Source organism: Neopsephotus bourkii, unplaced genomic scaffold (genome assembly GCF_033783945.1).
Source record: "Neopsephotus bourkii isolate Nb327-2 ecotype Australia unplaced genomic scaffold, CSIRO-AGI_Nbou_v1 NB_1624, whole genome shotgun sequence".
Classification (NCBI taxonomy): Eukaryota; Metazoa; Chordata; class Aves; order Psittaciformes; family Psittacidae; genus Neopsephotus; species Neopsephotus bourkii.
The window spans coordinates 7,930,327-7,949,515 of record NW_026902099.1 but is presented as its reverse complement, the minus strand read 5'-3'; positions in this window follow the sequence as shown (position 1 = coordinate 7,949,515).

Here is a 19,189-nt window from a genome sequence, read left to right as displayed (position 1 = left end):
CTTTGCTCCTTAAGCTGTTTACTTCAGACCCCTTACCTCCATGTTTCCCTTTTTATGCCCTTTCCTTGGTCCCCTTCTTAACATCTCTGGGGTCTGGTTTGCCTTGCTTTTAAGCCTGGTCCTAGCCTGGTCTTTAGCACTGGTTATGTTTGTCTGCCCAATGAATACTCCTCCCTAATGACATCATTAGTGTCAAGGGCAGGATGGAGTTTTGTTTCTCATGTACACAAATATCCATATATAAAACTGAAGGTGTACTGGTTGACTCAAGAACAATGTGTCTGCTAAATACAAGTTTGTAACAGCAATGCTCAAGACCATGAGGTAAAGTGCCCTTTTTTTTATTTGAAATACAGACCTAAGAAGACACCTACTTCTTCCAGTTCCTAAAGCTTTTATTGAATATGAAAACAACAGTCTGGCTATAAGGTAGCACTTAAATAACCTACAGAAGATTAAGAGATTAAAATCATAGTCTTCAAAAGACTCTGGCTTAACGGGCTCTTGCAGATGGGCTTCCTTGCTTCCTAAGTCTGCAACTTTCCATGGCTCCCTAAATTGAAATAACACCTCAGCAGATTTAGGGGGGCGAGGGGAAGGGAAGGCAAGCATATTTTGGGACAATTTTCCTTCTTTCCATCATTTCAGGGTTTCACAGGTTGAATCTAGCTATAGTACCTGAAAAAAAAATAAGGAGTTGGGTTGTTTTATCCCTGCCATAGAATGAACTTCTTTGCTGTTTATCTAAGGGTGCTTCCTTGTCTTATTCCCCTCTCCATAAGTATGGATTTCAGTTCAACAGAAAGATCTTGCCTGCACCAAAAGACACAGTTTGAAAAATTCGCTCTGTTTTTCTGGTGGCTTTTCTTCAGTACATGGTATCTGATGTTATAATGGGAGTCATGGAGTTTTCACTAGACAGTCTTTTCTAGTTAAACCCCCTAAAGAGATGTTCAGCATTTGTAACTGCTCCAGAAACGAGAAGATGCACAGTGATCTTCAGAGTCCTATTTATTACAGTCTGCGTTTCCTTTTCAGCCACAATGGGGGATTTTACATGAGTAAAGAGCAGTTTAGTATCTGTGATGTGCTAACACTGCTTGTTATCAAGGTTGTGTGACACTTGTTATCATAAAGGCCTGGTGCCATAGGGAAATGCAAGGGAGATCTCATCACTGGACAGTAGCTGCTTTGGAGAAGTGGAGTCTCTCTCCACTGCAGAGTTCCTGTGTGGCAAGTACATTTAATCATATTTGTCCCAGGTGGTTATGTTGTTTTCTGTTTTCCTTGTCCAGCTTGAGATCTCAGAGGCTGATTTTCAGAAATGTTTAAGCATTCACAGCTATACCTGAAGCTACTGGGAACTGCTCTTTGAAAATACAAAATGTTAGCCATTGTGAACTACTCAGCTTGAAATCTCAGATAGTCGTATCCTACAGCCCGAGCTTCGCAGCTGTATGGTGGGGACGATAAAACTGAGTTCTTTCAGGGAAGCACTGTGGTGTGAAATGTTTGTGAAATGCATATGTGCTGTGAGAGCCACAGAACAGGCCAGCAGGAAGTGTACGGCTGTCCTCACAGTTGAGACTGAATAGTAGAAAATAGTAGACCACACACTGAATGAAGCTAAAAGAATATACTAACAAGCTCATTCTTTGCACATAATGAAGCAGGGGTCAAGGTGAAAAATGTATAGGATTGTAAAACTAAAGCCAGCATCATAATTTAATAAGGGATTAAAGATTCACAGACATCTTTAACACTGGCACTTCTTTATTTTTCAGTGTTTAATAAATTATTTCTTAGGGCAGTTTTTCTTTGGGGAGATCAGGGTGAACATGAAATACCTTTTCAGAAAAGATTCTCTTGCTAGCTATGACGAGTGTGCTGATCTGCACATCATTGTTCTGTGCTACAGAGGTGCTGTTACACCCTATTGCTCCATCTAATTACACATACCCTTATGGAATTATCTTCCTTAATAGAGATCCCAAGACTGAAAGGTGTGACAGTCAGAGCCCAACTGTGACTAAGAATTAGCAGAGAGCTTACTAGAGGTGATGAAGCAAAATCTGGTGTTATGTAAGTAACCAATTTCATTGTGGCCTTATGTGAATGGAAGAAGTCTTCCCATTCATTTCACCTTCTTCTTTTTTCTCCTTATTCTTCTTTTTATATCCGCTTTTTTCTTTGTCCTCTTGTAAATATCCTCTGCTGCTAAACCTGTTTTACCTCCTAAATTTCAGTCCCTTGTCCAGATTCTTTTCAGCATTGAGGTTGTCCTCCAGGAGCCAGATAAGGAAGTGTCTGAGGTGACAGCTGTGTCTGGATCACTTACACCAAAGTCTTCTGATGACAAAGCTTGGGGCTATGACGCGTGAGATGTCTTAACAGAGATGGTTTTCTCTTCTCCTTGGATCTGAAAACCCCCTGGCTGGCTCACAGTTCACATCAAAATTGCTGCTGAAACTGTCATTGGAGGCCTGAGTGAGATGCAGGAGAAAGCAGGATACAGAAATGACAGAGATGAGTGAAAATTCAGGAATTTTAAGAACTGGTAAGATAAAAGAGAATGTAAAAATCTGGAGAAGGATGGAAGGACACCAAGACAATGCCAAGACTTGAAAAAGAAAACAAGGGATATGAAGACATCTGAACTTACATTACTTTGCTATTATTACAAAGCCTGTCAGGAAGTGTGGAGTGAAGGTGCTTTAGACTGAAACTCTTCAGAGGACAGAAAAGCAAATTGTCTGGCTCTAATTTTCTTCATTCTAATAAAGTTATTTTTGCCATGTTCTAAGACAGAGATTTGTATCATGACTTTGTAACTCTGAGGTGTGATGATTAGATCTGTATCGGACAAAGGTACATACCTGCCACCACGCTTATGAAAACAGAAAAAAATAAAAGGCATGGAGAGTCTTTATGAGAAAGATGCCTCTCAGAACAGCATTTCTTTTAGTGACTATCTTGAATTGTCATGTGGTAGGTTTTAATTGCTTTGAACTTATGTGCGGAAGAAGTGAACATATTTAGTTATCCAAGCCAAAACTGTTTTTCTCCCCAGATTGATGAGTGAGACCAGAGTTACCATATTTTTCTTCCACACTGTAATCAGTCTCACATATCTGCAATATGAACAATTCTTCATGTGAGAAAATAGGCTAGTACCACTAGAGTCAGCAAGTCACTAGCTTCCATCAAAGTTGGAATCAAAATGATCTTTCATCGGACAGAGGATAACTGACTTCTTCACCCATTTTTTCTCTACTTCCTGTGTCTATCTGAAGTAGGTTGCTTATGCCCTTTACCTGAGCCATCTCTGTGCTAAATTTTTTTGTAGGAAGTACTCTGCATAAACTCAATTTTTCCTTGGAGCCTTTATATGCTTGCTGCAAGACAAACAGCAATACTTCATAAATGTATACATCAGAATCATTGTACAGCTTCCTCTGAACACAAAACCTCATTATTTTCACAAGTATTTGTAATTCTCAAGTATTTTGAATTTTAAGTTGGCAGATGTGAATGTATGGCATTTATTTGTTAAAATTCCACCATAAAGAGTCTCTTTATAATATCTTTTCTCAATGTAGCCTGTTTTTCAAGTGGATGAATTGGCTGCTTGTCATGTCAACAATGTCGTATTGAAATGTTGATGTATTACTCCCACGGACCAAACACCCTGGTGAGGGAGGGTGGTGGATTTGTGATTAGCACGTAGAACTGGACTGCCACTCAGTGGTGCTGGAGATCATCAGTCTTGTGCCACTGCCCATTGGCACTGATGTGGCTGAACACAGCTACATAACCAAGTAGCTAAGATAAACTGGGCATAAACAGGGGTACAGAAATGCTGTGCTAGTATAATATCCTAGCAGTGCCAGAGTGATTATAAGCAGTCTTTGTAAGTGATTCTGAAAAACACAGTAGGAACCCAAATGTCGTAAAACTCAATTTTGTCTAACACTAACCCACCATTATTAAAGAGAATTGTCTGCTCTGAGCTATCGCATCAGTGACTTGGACACTTACTGTCTTTTAGCCAGGAGTTTCCATGGAAGGTGTTAAAATTACATTACAGTCCCAGTGGATTGTTTATCAAAGAACTCTTACTTCAGTACTACAACATTGGGATGCTTTTGATAGCTATGACATGCCTTAGTTTAAATCATCTTCTCTGTTTGCATTACACTAGTATTTATCACCTTTTCTTTTTCAGGATCAAAGGATATTTTACTGCACGTCAGAAACTCATTAAATCTATATTTGTAAATAAAACATTTGTTCCACAGCACCAGGTGTCCTTGAACCACTACAGTGAACAGCTCTGCAGGACGTGTCCTAAATGTACTCTAAGCTCCAATGAAGGATGAAACTTGTCTGTTAAGTGTCCTGGGAACAACTTGTTATGGCCTATAAAGCAGTAAAAAAAGCACACACAGTGATATTCCCAGAACTGAAACACAAATCTAATTAGACTTCCATCAAATGGCTTATCTGAGACTGAAAATTGCTGGACTGATTACAAAGTTTGCTTTACAGATTAATAGGCTAGTTTATAACTGTAGTTATCATTGTGTATGAACTAGTTTTTTATGCACTTTGTTGTACAGATACTAATTGCTTTGTCTTTTATGTAATATATGTTTATATTGCTGCTGCTTTTGCATATGAGACCTGCCTCAGGTAACCTTTTTAGCCTGTAATTCCTTTTAATTTTTTTGATAATGAATGAAAAATAAGTCAATCTGTTTTCCAAGTTAGAATTTGTTTTCAGGCTTATCAGCAGCTGAATATCCAGACTAGTATTCATGCTTCATAATTAGTGAAAATTAATTCAATCCAGCAAGACTGGAAGCAGAACAAATTATACATGCAGCAGAATTTTATACACAGAACTGATTAAATTAAAATAGTAATAAGCCTTCTTCTAGGGACATCTTACATTGTAGGCAGCCATGGATCTGGGAGATAAGTGAGAAGAACTTTGGTCTGTGTCACATAATGACAATGACTGCTTGATAACCGATGCTGAAGTGGTGAGGGCTAGCCACAGCTACTAAGCATCAGGGTGCTTCCCTCCTTCACCAGTTTCTGGAACTTGGGATGGCAGTTGTCACTGCTGAATGTTTGACTGTGATTTCATAAAAAACCTCTATAGCCTATAAAATCCCTGTCCTAATGAACAACCACAATGACAATGAAATTCTTGTACATTTCAGCCTTTTCATTTTTACAACTCTGTGAACTAACAAGTCTGCTCCTGTGTCAATATCTAAAGTCAGATCGCATGTTTGGCTATTAAAGAAGCCAACAGAAGCACAGAACATTTTCTTGAGAGGGAAAAGATGCATTGGCAACAGATTTTGAGAAGAGCAGATAAAGGGAAGTGACTGTGTGGAAGTACACACAGTCACTATTTCAACACTAGATTAAGACTTGTAATTTCTTAAGTATGAAGGAAACCGCATTTCTGATTGTGACCATTCATTCGACCTTTTCCCTCCTCCTAGTTTCACCAGGACTTTTCTGCTTTTCTTTTCTGAAGTGATTACTCTTCTTACTAAAATGTCCATGTAGCTTTCTCTTCATTAAATGCTGATCCATCCAGATTGCCATCCAGTCTATTTTTGAACAGCCACCATTGTTTCCTACACACTTACTAGCTGTATGCTGGGCTTTCATGTGTGACCATGACTTTCCGTCACAGTCTTATCTCATTTCTACTTCTTGCATTTCTACTTCATAAATCTACTTCATACATCTGCTGTGCTTCCTCTTCTCTTTCTTACTCATAAATCTTCTTTGTTCTTCCTCCTAACATTATCAACAGCAATTTCCTTTCATTTTGTGTATCTTGAATTCTGCTAGACAAATGTTACGGCTACTCAGAGGTCCTCACTGTAAGCTTTTCTATTCCTTAATTTCTTGTATTGACACTTCTCATGTCTTTTTTTGTAAACATTCCTCAGTAAAACTTTGCTTTCTATGAGATGATGTAAATGAAATCCATCTCTTGGAAATTCCTCCCTTTCTGTATCTGCCCATTTGCAGTCCACACTGATTCTTTCCTTCTCTGAAATCGTAAGATGATTCATTCGCAGCTGGGACTGAGCAGGATTTTTCATATCATCACATATGATGTCTTAAGAACATACTTTTGTTGTCAACATAGGAAAAAGAAACTTCCGCCCTCTGCCTCAGTAAGAAAACAAAAGTTTAGGTGGCTGAATGACGGAGATGAAGTTATATGTGACATGATCATAGTTTAAATATGTATCTGTGTACAGTTGGTATTGTTTTCATGCTAATGTCAGTCTTATACATAACATATATATTTAGTAACTGTATGTTGTACTAAACACTGACATATTTTTTCACCATTGTTTGTCATTCTTTTCTAAATCTGAGAGTATAAAGGTTTAAGAAGGTTTATTTAGTTCTGTCAGTCAATAAGCTTGAATGATACAATAAAAAAGTATTGATCTGAATTGTGTTGTATACAAACATTTGACACATTTGGCCAGTCATTACTATTGTTAAAAAGAGTTCTTTATCTACAGCATTCTATCATGTACATTTTCTGTTTCCTTTGAGAACTTCTTATAATACAAAAGAATAATTAAAAGCTCCTTCATATAAGGAAAGTCAGATTCAAGGAAGGAAGCATTGTTTGATAGAGGTCTCAGTCAGATAAAATAGTGGTTGTGCTCAATTGACAAGTATCCACAGGTTCCATGGTATCTTGGGTCCCCTCTCAAACTAACCATTCTTTTTTATTCCATAAAACAGTGTCGGACCCGTGACACACCTTTTACAGGAACAACATTATTTATCCACTGCTTAAGGTACTGAAGTCTCCTTCGGTACTGAGTACATCTCACTGGCAGACGTCTGCTTACAATATCTTCTGAGGATATGTAGAAAATGTATATACATGCTTTGTCCGTGACTTGTCTTAGAATCATAGAATAGTTAAGCTTGGAAAGGACCTTAAGATCATCAAGTTCCAACCCCCCTGCTGTGGGCAGGGACAGCTCACACTAAACCGTATTACTCAAGGCCTCGTCCAACCTGGCCTTGAACACTGCCAGGGATGAAGCATTCGCAACCTCCCTGGGCAACCTATTCCAGCACCTCACCACCCTAACAGGAAAGAATTTCCTCCTTATATCCAATCTAAATTTCCCCTGTTTAAGTTTTAACCCATTACCCCTTGTCCTATCACTACAGTCCCTAATGAAGAGTCCCTCCCCAGCATCCCTATAGGCTCCCTTCAGATACTGGAAGGCTGCTATGAGGTCTCCACGCAGCCTTCTCTTCTCCAGGCTGAACAGCCCCAACTTTCTCAGCCTATCTTCATATGGGAGGTGCTCCAGTCCCCTGATCATCCTCGTGGCCCTCCTCTGGACTTGTTCCAACAGTTCCATGTCCTTTTTATGTTGAGGACACCAGAACTGCACACAATACTCCAGGTGAGGTCTCACGAGAGCAGAGTAAAGGGGCAGGATCACCTCCTTCGACCTGCTGGTCACACTCCTTTTGATGCAGCCCAGGATACGGTTGGCTTTCTGGTCTGCAAGCAGACACTGCCGGCTCACGTTCATTTTCTCATCAACCATCACCCCCAAGTCCTTCTCCGTAGGCCTGCTCTGAATTTCTTCTCTGCCCAGCCTGTAGCTGTCTTTTCCATACACATAATACTAGGAACAACAGGAATTTATTACTAAAACAGGTTGGCAATGACTGAAAAGTTGTGCAAGTGAAGCATATCGTCCTTCAGCCCACAGATTTGTTGTTTCATGTTCACTCCATGTTGAGTAGAGAAGAACACTTGTAACATATGGAAGAACTGAAGGTGATTAAGATAAAGCTATTCTGAAGCCTGATCTTGCATTCAGTAGTGTTGTTTCCATGGTAACTCCTGCATCACATGGCACCTGTGTGCATGACACAAAGGCATCCCTTAAAGTTACACAAATAGTAACAGGAAGGGCAAACTTCGGTGTTTCTTCTATCCGTACGAAGTCAGCATTTTATTTCCATGACAAACACAAAATTTTCCGTAATTCACTGGACACATAAGATGTGAAATTGTAAACAAAGTTATTCGTAAGTGAAAAACATTAATATCTAAGGATGAAAAAAGAAGGGGTTTATGAGAAAGGAAGAGAGCAGTGGGTTAAAGGGACAGCTGGTGCATGTTACCTGATACGGGAGTCTGCTCTGCTACTATTTTGTTGCTGCTTGGCAAGGCAGCAAATGATATCTACTAGTAAGTAATTCACTGAATGAAGCACATGCATCATCCAGCTGTATTCATGCCTCCAGCCTTCCTGTGAACAAACCAAAGAAGGCAGTCTCTACAGAAAATACTTTAGAACACACCAGAGGTGAGGAGGCTGACAGGATTGTACAGAAATTACTTTAAAACTTACAGAATTTATCTGAGTATTTGTCCTTCTTATTTCTTACATTATCTTACAAGATTTTATAATGTGACTACTACTTCCTAATGAAATCTGTAAGGTAAAAGAAAAACATAACATTATTATAACATTTCGTTAAATTCTACAGGTTTACCTTTATGATGTTCTCTTTGCCCTTTTTAATTTCAGTCTTACAAAAATCTTATATAAAACCACACAGATGCCTTCACAGAATATATGGATTCTTTTCCTTTAAAATTCTCAATCTGTAAGTATATATTGTGTCCACTGAAAGGAGATATGCAAGGACAGATAATGGAAAACAGTATTATGAGCAAGATCTGAGTACCAGTGCCAAAATAACATGTGCATGTATACATATGTATTCAGATTCATATACACGTACCTATATGGAGCAGATGTGTGTTTGAAGGGGGCTGATTAAAACTAAAATCTTCACCTTATGACAGTAGCTGCTCTTGATTCAAATATACTGGCTCTGGACTAAAAATCTGTATAATATATTTAGTCTTAATACTGAAATTCTGATATCTCTGGGACAGGCAACAGAGAGAGAGCTCCTCCAGACTAAACTATAATTGTATGTGACACTAGCTACAAAGGCATCTAGCTCTGGTACTATGAATTTTGCAGGGCCCTGTAGTCTTTGAAGATAGATCTGATCTGCGCATGTCTTCTTTTAAACGGCTTGATATGGCCATATCACTTGCTGCCTATGTTACACATTTAACAAAATGTACCTATATTTTTGAGAGGAAGTTCCAAAGAATGATTATACATTGGCTTTATGTAGTTAACACTGATTGAAAATAGAAAAGGAGGAACATTCACAGTGGATAGATACCCACGTAGGTGTATTTTGGTTTTAGGTATCTATATAATAACTTTCAGTCTTAGCATGATAATTTAATCTTCTTTCCATTCTGTTCCAGCTTGTTCCAAACACTGTCCCATTTGGCACAGAAACATCCAGTTCTCTGTTGGAAACCAAATATTTTTCTTTCCAGGGGCAGACATTCTTCAGTGAAGTTCAACCAAGTGGCCCACAGGGGAGCCTGTCTCTGTTGTCCAAGCTAGCAAGATACATTTATGAGCCAGCATCAGTAAATAAAGAAGGCAAGCTACATCTGTCCTCCAGCACTTGAGGTCACTGAGCAATTCCAGAACCATAAGTCAGTGATCTAATGGAATTTCCCATTCAAAATATTAGGGCACATTAGAACATATCACAAGCCAAAACACAGGATTCTTAGTGCGTTCCCACAAAGAAAAACACACACACATACACATACACACACACAAAACCCCCCAGTAAATGAATCGGGGTTTTCTGTCTGACATACGTTACATACAATTTTTGTAATTCTGTGAAAAAGTACAGAGAGGTTCAGAGAAATTCTTTGAATACAAAATATCATGTGGCTTTTAATGAACTTTGCAGCCTCTGATGAGCCATACAGCTGGCATGAGCCAAGTCAGAGATTTTACTCATTGTCTAAAACAGGGGGATACAGTATGGGTATGGAGAAGTGCCAGGGAGGCCCCATGAGAAAACAACCTCCCCTGTTGTTGGGGGTATGGCTAACATAAGGGGCATGTTAGGGCATGCCAACAGAAGACCAGAAAATAACTCCCCTGGGCAGGTAGAATGCGCTCCAGCCCCAAGGATAAGCTGCAGACCCTGCCAGCTGCATGGCTGAGTAGGGATGAAGAAGCAAAAGTAGAAAGTTAATGCTTCTTAGTGGGAAGAGTGTGGTTTTATTCTGTGGGACTACTTATAGGGTACCGACTGTATGAGAAGTATGATAGAGGTCATTTTAGCTAAACAAATGTATAATTGATTATCCAGTCACTGCACATCACTACACAGAAAATTAATGCATTGCTTTGAGACCTAATATTTATTCAAATATAAGACCACAAGTTAAAAAAAAAAAAAAAGCTATTATAAAACACTATGGTCTATTCTTGTAAATTACCTGTTGTAATCTGAGCTGTAAACAACAATGACAAATGATCGTCCTCATTTCAAGGATATGAGGTGCATTACATAATGCAGATCTATAGAGTTTAGAACCATTAATCATTATAATCTGGCAGCACCATTTATGTTAATCCTGTTTACGAAAGAAGAGACCTGCTAAGACATACTATTTTAGGCTTTTCTTCTTTCAGTAAATATTCTTTAGAAGCAAGTATTTGTAATCTGAATTTATGTTTAGCCTCAAAAAAATGGGAAAATAGCCCCGATGTAATCACAGCAAGGAAATGTTGACATCCATGATAAAAAAGAATTAAGATCCATTTCTATTTTTACCAAATACTTATCTGTTACCATGTTAATTACCAGCTAAATGTTGTTATAAAATTACAACACTGTGTTACCTGATAGTTTTAAGATTATACTTTATGCAAAAAAACGAGGGGCCACTGAATTTTTCTCAAAAATATATCACTGTCTTGGAAGGTATACAGAGTCCGTCAAGTTTTCTCTGAGATTCTCCCTTTCTATATACAGAACATTGCCAACATCATAGAAGACCAGATTTCACTGCTAACAAAAGTAATTCTTAATGATATCAGTATATAAATACACATTCAAACTGAAATAAGAGTTTATAATCATGTGCAGTCATAAATATTTTTAATTAAATCTGGCCCCTGTTGATGAAAGATGCTCAGTATCAGGTCAGACTAGGAAATTTTTAAGGTTTCTTAATTTCCTTTTTCTTTACTGAATTACACTAAACCCCTTCCATTTTATGGATGAACAGACAGAAGTCTGGAAGTGAGAGGAATTTACCTAGGATGTGAAAGATTCAGATTCAGTCTGCAAGTCTGCCATTCATCCCTGTTCCAGGTTATCTGCTTCAACCATCAGGAAATCAACTCTACAGTGGTTTTCCTAAAGTAGAGATGGATTATGACTTTTTGTTATTGTATATTTTATTTAAATTCTCTGTGACAAAGTTGTGAAGCTGAGTACCCAAAATCCTAGATAGAGAGAATAATCATTGGACTAGATCTGTATAGCCATTTCTCTCACACCTAGCACTCAAGGGACTAAATTAAGATGAAGAAGGAAAAATCTAGGCCCAACACCTAAATAAGGCAGAAGAGGCTCCTGAATGTTCTGCTTATCTCCCAAGAGAGTTCCACAATCACAAGGCTATTACCTATTATACCTCTTGCTCTCTTGGAGTTTTGCATTTCAGTAAAAGTCCTGTTGAAGCACCTAGGCTCTTGCAAGTGCGTTAGTATACAGTGTATGAGTATTGTGCAGGTAAAAAATTGTTTCATTGAAGAATTCAGTCAGCTGCATTCCCAAGTGTTTTGCATTGATCTTTAAGGACAGAGACACAGAGAAGAGCAATCAAGATCTGAGATTATAATTAAGTGAAATACAAGGTTTCTCATTAACAGGGAAAAATACTTTTTGTTATTAGACTGAATTGAGGTGAAAAATGCAGTAATTTTATTATTTTTCTTATAGATTCTGGACAGTTAAGTAACAATAAGGATGTTTTTTTCTTAAAAATACGTTCCCCTGCCACATTAGCTTACACTTGCTTATATGTTGTAAATTCAACTTGTGAACTCCCATGAAGTAGCTCTTTTTTTCTGGCAAAACCCTTAATTCTGTAGTACCAACTTCTGTGGTACCAACAAATTTAATGGCCAAAACATATGCAAATCTAGAACACCAGACAGCTCTGCAAAGAGCATGGCATGAAAATGAGAGCTAGAAAATCAGTTAGAATCTTTTCACCAAAATTAACTCTTTTGTGAGTAAGAAGATGTCCTGTTCATGGTAGAAAAGCTGTTTCTGAAGTGGCAATCTTATCACTTGTTACATTGGAAATACACTGTTGATTGCAATGAATGCCAACTGATATGCCAGTTAAGACCAAGGTGACAAAACCCTTAATTCTGTAGTACCAACTTCTGTGGTACCAACAAATTTAATGGCCAAAACATATGCAAATCTAGAAGACCAGACAGCTCTGCAAAGAGCATGGCATGAAAATGACAGCTAGAAAATCAGTTAGAACCTTTTCACCAAAATTAACTATTTTGTGAGTAAGAAGGTGTCCTGCTCATGGTAGAAAAGCTGTTTCTGAAGTGGCAATCTTATCACTTGCTACATTGGAAATACACTGTTGATTGCAATGAATGCCAACTGATATGCCAGTTAAGACCAAGGTGATTATGTAACTCTCCATATTTTGTTGAAGCACAGTACTGATGCAAAGTGGATGTCTAACAGGCAAACTCTCCACGTGCACTAACGTAAAAGAACATCACACACTTAAGACACAGATTTATTTTTTGTAAAGAATTGGCCTTGAAATGCATGAGAAGTGTGGACATATTGGAAAAGTTGAAACAAAATCAATCCTTTTAAAATGGTCTGCAATGGCACTTACTGCCTGTTCTGCTTTAGCAATGTAATTTCAAATAACCTTGGGCATGCTTGCATTAAGGATTTTTGCATATATGCAAACACTAGGCAAATTGTTACATCATTATGGTATTTGCTGATTGCAAACCTTTAGAAGTCATCTAAAAATACAGTCAGGTTACTTCACCAGTGAATGAAATGAAAAATAAATGAGGTGTCAATTTAGCCTGTGGCTACCTTTTATTCTTTATTTCTGTAGTAACTAACATGACAGGGCTCACCACATGTGGGACCATGAATTTGCATTTTAGAACAAAAATGATAAACAATAATGACCTTAAAGTAAGCTGATGCAAGCCAATAGGGAATCATATTAGTTCATTTGTAACCTAAGCAAACATATTTCTAATTGTAAAGCAAGTCTGATAGCTAGAAAAGTTATGTTTAGATCATGTGAAATATTTTTAAAAGTTAAAAATGTCACACAAAAAAAAATGTCAGTTGGAGAACAGCTTATGTGCTCCCCAAATAGTCTGTATTTTCATCAACTGTATACGTACTGAGTAAGATAATTACCATGTAAATTAGCTTCTCCAGAAAGATCACTTGATTATATCTTTAGTGCATCACAGGTACTACGTTATTACCATCTCACATACAACCACTAATAAAATTTCAAGAAAGCCAGTTGTTCTTTTTTTTCTCAAGTTTTGCCTACCACTGTCACAGCAAAGAGGTAGAGCTCTGCCTGATGCTAAATTCCAGTAGATCTTCTTTGCTTTGATGAGAAATTACCGTATTTGCGCTCTGTCACAAGCATCTGTCCTCTCCTGCAACTCCTCTGGGTCTGAACTCCATTTTCTCAGGTGCCCTAATCTCTGCACTGCTCTGGCTTACTGATTATGAAGAAGATGATTTCTGGGCTATCCTTGCATACCTGACAGTATATGCCTAGAAGCATTGAAGATCCATGCCAGCCCTCAAAGTCTGCATCCTCTCCTGTGGCAGCTGTGCTCCTTCAGTCAATCATAATTACTCTATTTTGGCAAATTTCTCAGAGTATTTCCTTCCCCTGCGGCTGTTTTCAGCTTCTTTGGATTTGCTCCAGGGACAAAGGAGGCTACAAAACCATGAATCTGGGTGGAGGGTAATATAGCCACATTGTCATCTCCTAACTTTCAGCTTTTTAATTTTTACCTGCTCCATCTGCAGCCCCTCACTCTCATAGAACACATCTTCTGAGCAGCACAAGGGACAGATGGTGTTGTATCTCACATTCTTCTGTGCCACTGATGGCGTTGCAGGCATTTATAGCATTTCTTGGTGGAAAGCTAGCAGATATGGACCTTTTCCAGCCACAAGAATGTGCTGACCTCATGGAAAAAAGTCTGATTGTAAATCTGACAATTTTAATAAAGCAAGAAATGTTTTTCTTTACAGATACACAGCTATAGGCATTTGAAACTTAAACATTTACTAGAAGTGTTTAAATACCCATTATCAAAACTATTTTCAAACTTTATTCCCATGCATTTCATGTGACCCAGCATTCAGGATTTTAAGAAAATCAAGCAAACAAAAACAGAGGTTCTGTGAGCAACAAAACTGCTTATATTGGTTCCTTCTGCATTTGTGGCTTATAACAGTGCCTAATAAGTTATGGTCACCAACTGAAGCTTATTCTGTGGTTGGGGCACCCATTGCTCTCGTGTGGATTTTCTTAAGACTAACAGGTAGAAGGTTAATATTGTAACCTTTTCCTCAGTGAAAGGAATAAAAATAACCCAAAACTATTAGGGATAACACAGCATTTAAGGAGTACACAATTAATTTCTAAAAGAATGACTTTTCTTAGTAAATTAGTCAATCTAAAATTGACTTCGATGATTAGTCAATTTGACAGACAGGAAAAGGACAGATAAAGGAGCATGCACAAAAATGTATTACTTGCTCATATAAGCTTTATTTCCTTAGGAAGTCAGGATAAAACATTTCAGTGATTAATATACAACCAGCAATTGTTCATATCCTGCAGACTTTCAGGAAATAAATGAAATCTGCAAGTAAATTTAACCGAGTCTGTAGCAGATAAAATTAACTGAAAGATGGAGATGTAATTGCCTGAGTCTGTACACAAAGTCAAGCTGAAACATAAATGATAGTTCCATTTCCCTGTTGACTATTACAGCAAATTATCAGGGGTCATGGATTTGTTTCCATAAATAGGAATGTGAATCTCAAAATCTGAAAGAGTTTGCAATTAGCAGAAGAGTGATTTCTCAGACAGATTACCATCCAGACACAATACTTCTGAGCCAAACTTGCTCTTTTGAGGAATATTTTGTGGAAGTGTGAAGTTTCAGCATAGAGCTGCACCAGACAAGGATAACATTATGGATTTGACAGCCTCACCCAGCTTTTTCCTAGGTCTGGCTTTGGATGGAGTTTCCCATTACATAAAGTTGATTGCCCAGAACAAATACGATCATGCTGTAACCCCTACATGGTGCTCAGTCTCAAGACAATTTAGTTATTTAACTCATGCCCTCCAATAACCATGGTGTGTAGTACAGCAGGAATGATAGTTATTTCCTGCAAATAACTGTGGGTAATGCCCCTGTAGTAGCAGAAGGGGTGGAATATGGGAGATGGTGGGTCCATGACAGTCTGGGGGACAGCTGGACGGGGAGAACTTAAAGAATGGAAAACCAGCAGCAACAGTGGCAAAATAGCAGGCAACAAACAGGAAGTGAGGAGTTAAAATAAAATAGTTGAAAGCACGTGAGAAGACCAGCAGGCCTGATGCTGATACTGGCAAACTAAACCGCTAGGAATGCTGTGATCCACAGCACATGCTGGCAGCAGCACACCATGGTGAATGGATTCTGGCCCGCCAGACAGGACTGCTGTCATGCAGCAGGTGCCAAGGAAAAGCAAACTGCTCATTTCTAGTAGTTGAAGGGCTACTCAGGCTTGTAGTTGTTTGTAGGCTCTGATGCACCACTGGTGGATGCCCCTTCACTGTCACTCTGTCAAAGTTCTTCTGTGAGAGCAGGCTAGCCCTGACAGGTTTTGCTTTCTGCACTCCATATGTCAGTAATCTTTGTGCACAATGAGCAGTAAGGCTCCCTTAGGAGAAACAGAAGCACAGGAACCTACCAACAGTAGGTGAGACCTGAAGGGTCAATCTAGGGATGGGCTAGATAGGTTTTCCTAATCTTAAAGCATCAGAAATGTGTCCTTCTTGAAAACAAAGAAACAAAACATAAGTGCTACTGGACTGGAAACTCTGAATTACAAGAGTTAAAAATCGGAGTACTGAAGAAAATATGCAACTGTGAGAGTCCTGATGGGAGCAGGAAGTCCCAGCAGTCATAGAACTTAGAAAATAGGAGAGATCTAGAAGGAACAAGGAAAGGGAAGGACCAACAGATTGATAAAAAATGGAGCACTAAGATGGAAAGAATGGAGTTAGAGATGTGTCAAACAACCCTAGATGTGGGAAGAGATAGAAGAAATTAGAATAATAGAAAAAGGACATTACAGAGATCTGGAATGGATAGTATAACAGAAAGGGAAAAGATTTAAAATTTTAACTCCATATGAGAAGTGTACATCAGAACGTAAATCCATGGTTTTAATCATTTTTTTCCTTGTAGTTGAAAACTATAAAAACCTATGCAAGCAATTACCTTTAGGTAGATCACAGGGCAACTGTAATACTCCGTTATGCCACCATTCTGTTACAAGAGATGACAGATGATTTACGTGAAACATTTGCTGGAGAAATGCCATCAACATTAATAATGTTACATCAAGAGAAGAAAACACGAGCTCCTGTGGCCTCCCTTCCTTTCTCTGTGCTAAGCACTTCTGTTGTCATATGGAATTTTTTTGTGCAACGACTGTGATTCACAAATTGAATTCCTTTTTACCTTGAGTTCACAGTTGGTGTTTAGTTCTTTTTCACTGTATTTGTATCCCAATAAACACTGTAATCAATCCATGTTTCCTTATCAGGCACTGTTCTAATTAGACTGTTCTAAAAATTTAGTTAATCAATAGAGTTAATTCTTTACATTTATACACAACAGGAGGTTTTCCATCAGCTTCTTTTTTATGGTCTGAGTGGATGATCACTTCTTAAATGTCAGTTTAAACTCAGTTCCCACAGCATACCATGATAAGCAGCACTTATACGCACAATCTCACTTTTCGATGAGAAAATGAACATGAGCCAGCTTCAGTGTGTGCTCCCAGCCCAGAAAGCAAACCATATCCTGGGCTGCATCAAAAGGAGCGTGACCAGCAGTTCAAAGGAGGTGATCCTGCCCCTCTGCTCTTGTGAGACCTCCCTTGGAGTACTGTGTGCAGTTCTGGTGTCCTCAACATAAAAAGGACATGGAACTGCTGGAACAAGTCCAGAGGAGGGCTACAAGGATGATCAGGGGACTGGAGCACCTCCCATATGAAGACAGGCTGAGAAAGTTGGGACTGTTCAGCCTGGAGAAGAGAAGGCTGCATGGAGACCGCATAGCAGCCTTCCAGTATCTGAAGGGGGGTATAGGGATGCTGGGGATGGACTATCCATTAGAGACTGTAGTGACAGGAAAAGGGGTAACAGGTTAAAACTTAAACAGGAGAAGTTTAGACTGGATATAAGGAAGAAATTCTTTACTGTAAGAGTGATGAAGCACTGGAATGGGTTGCCCAGGGAAGCTGTGAGTGCTCCATTCCTGGTGGTGTCCAAGGCCAGGTTGGAAAGAGCCTTGGGTGGCATGGTTTAGTGTGAGGTGTCCCTGCCTATGGCAGGGGGGTTGGAACTTGGTGATCTTAAGGTCTTTTCCAACCCTAACTATTCTATGAATCTATGAAGCTGGTGTGGCTACTCATTTGACTATACAATGCGAATTATCATTGGCAGAATCGTGTGAAGGTTGCTCCACTTGTTTTGACAAAAAAAATAACATGAAGAGGACTGCAGGTAGACAAATAAGTTCCTCTTTGCTTTTCAATAGATACTGAACAAAGTTGAATTAATTTTCATTTGTATTCTACTACATAATCCCCTCCTATCCCCTGCTGTAATGCACTACAGTGAAGAATTTTTGAAGCAGGTTCCTATTTTCATAAAAGCCTCTCAGATGTTCAAATAAACCATGAAACATAAAGGCACTCATACCCTGAAGACACCAGCCAGCCTCGCTAGCATTTTGTCTTTGTCATTCTGTTGGCATGCCCAAGTTCCATTTGCTCTTTTCACTGGTGCAGACAGTGCACATGTTGCTACTAAAGCTAATGACCAAGACACAGCCCCAGGAGCTGTGTTTCTTGGTTTACTTGATCTGGGAACCACAACACAGGGGAACTAGATGAAAATGCCTTGCACAATAGCCCTCCATAAGGATTTTGGTGGCTATTCCCATGCTTGCAAAGATCAATGTGGCAAACTCAGACATGAAAACTGGAGCACGAAGTCACGAGGTCTCAATGTCCTGGTTGTTCTAGGATTGTGGTTATGAAGCAAATGGTAAGAACTTACTCTATGCCTGTGTTTCAGTTGTGGTTCTGATAGCGGAGTCTTTGCACTGTATTTGTGTGCAATATTGTTTTATTATTCTGCTGCATGAAATGCGCTCCCAAACATGTCACAAACAAACCAACAAACCAAGCAACCAATATTAAAGCCACCACTAAGCAAAAAAGAGAGTGACCTCATCAATTCAGATTTCCCTAAACTCACCTAGCTTTTCTCCTGATGAATACAGGATGTCAGTACTTTGCTGTGCTTTTGCATAGTCTAAATTCTCTTGTTGCATGAAACTGTTTCACTTAAATAAAAGTGCAGGCATCTGTCTTCCCAGGAAGAGCCAGTCATGACTTCTACATACCAAAATGGGACCAAGCAATTTCTCACACAAAACTTCAAAAACTTTGTCATTCCTACTCCTGTGTGTCAAAAGTACATTACAAAAAGTGATCTGTATGAGCATACATTAAAAAGCAATCTATAGGAGCAATAATATACAGATTCTTACAAGTAAGCTTAATGACCATCTAGCAACTGCTCATTGGTGCGTATGAAAGTAGCTGATATTTCTGTTTCCGCAGCACAGATTACATGGCTAACGATGGAATGAGTATGGAAAGTGACCACTTTGGCACAGCACTTTTTTCGTTAAATTGATAGTTACTGATATACTTTTTTTTCTTTGATCTGTAATGACATAGGAATTAAAAAAAAAAAAATGCTTAGCTCTACCCTTTATGTTCAAGACATGGCTAACATCGTTCTTCATAGAGGGTACTCACAAAATTTACACTTCACTGC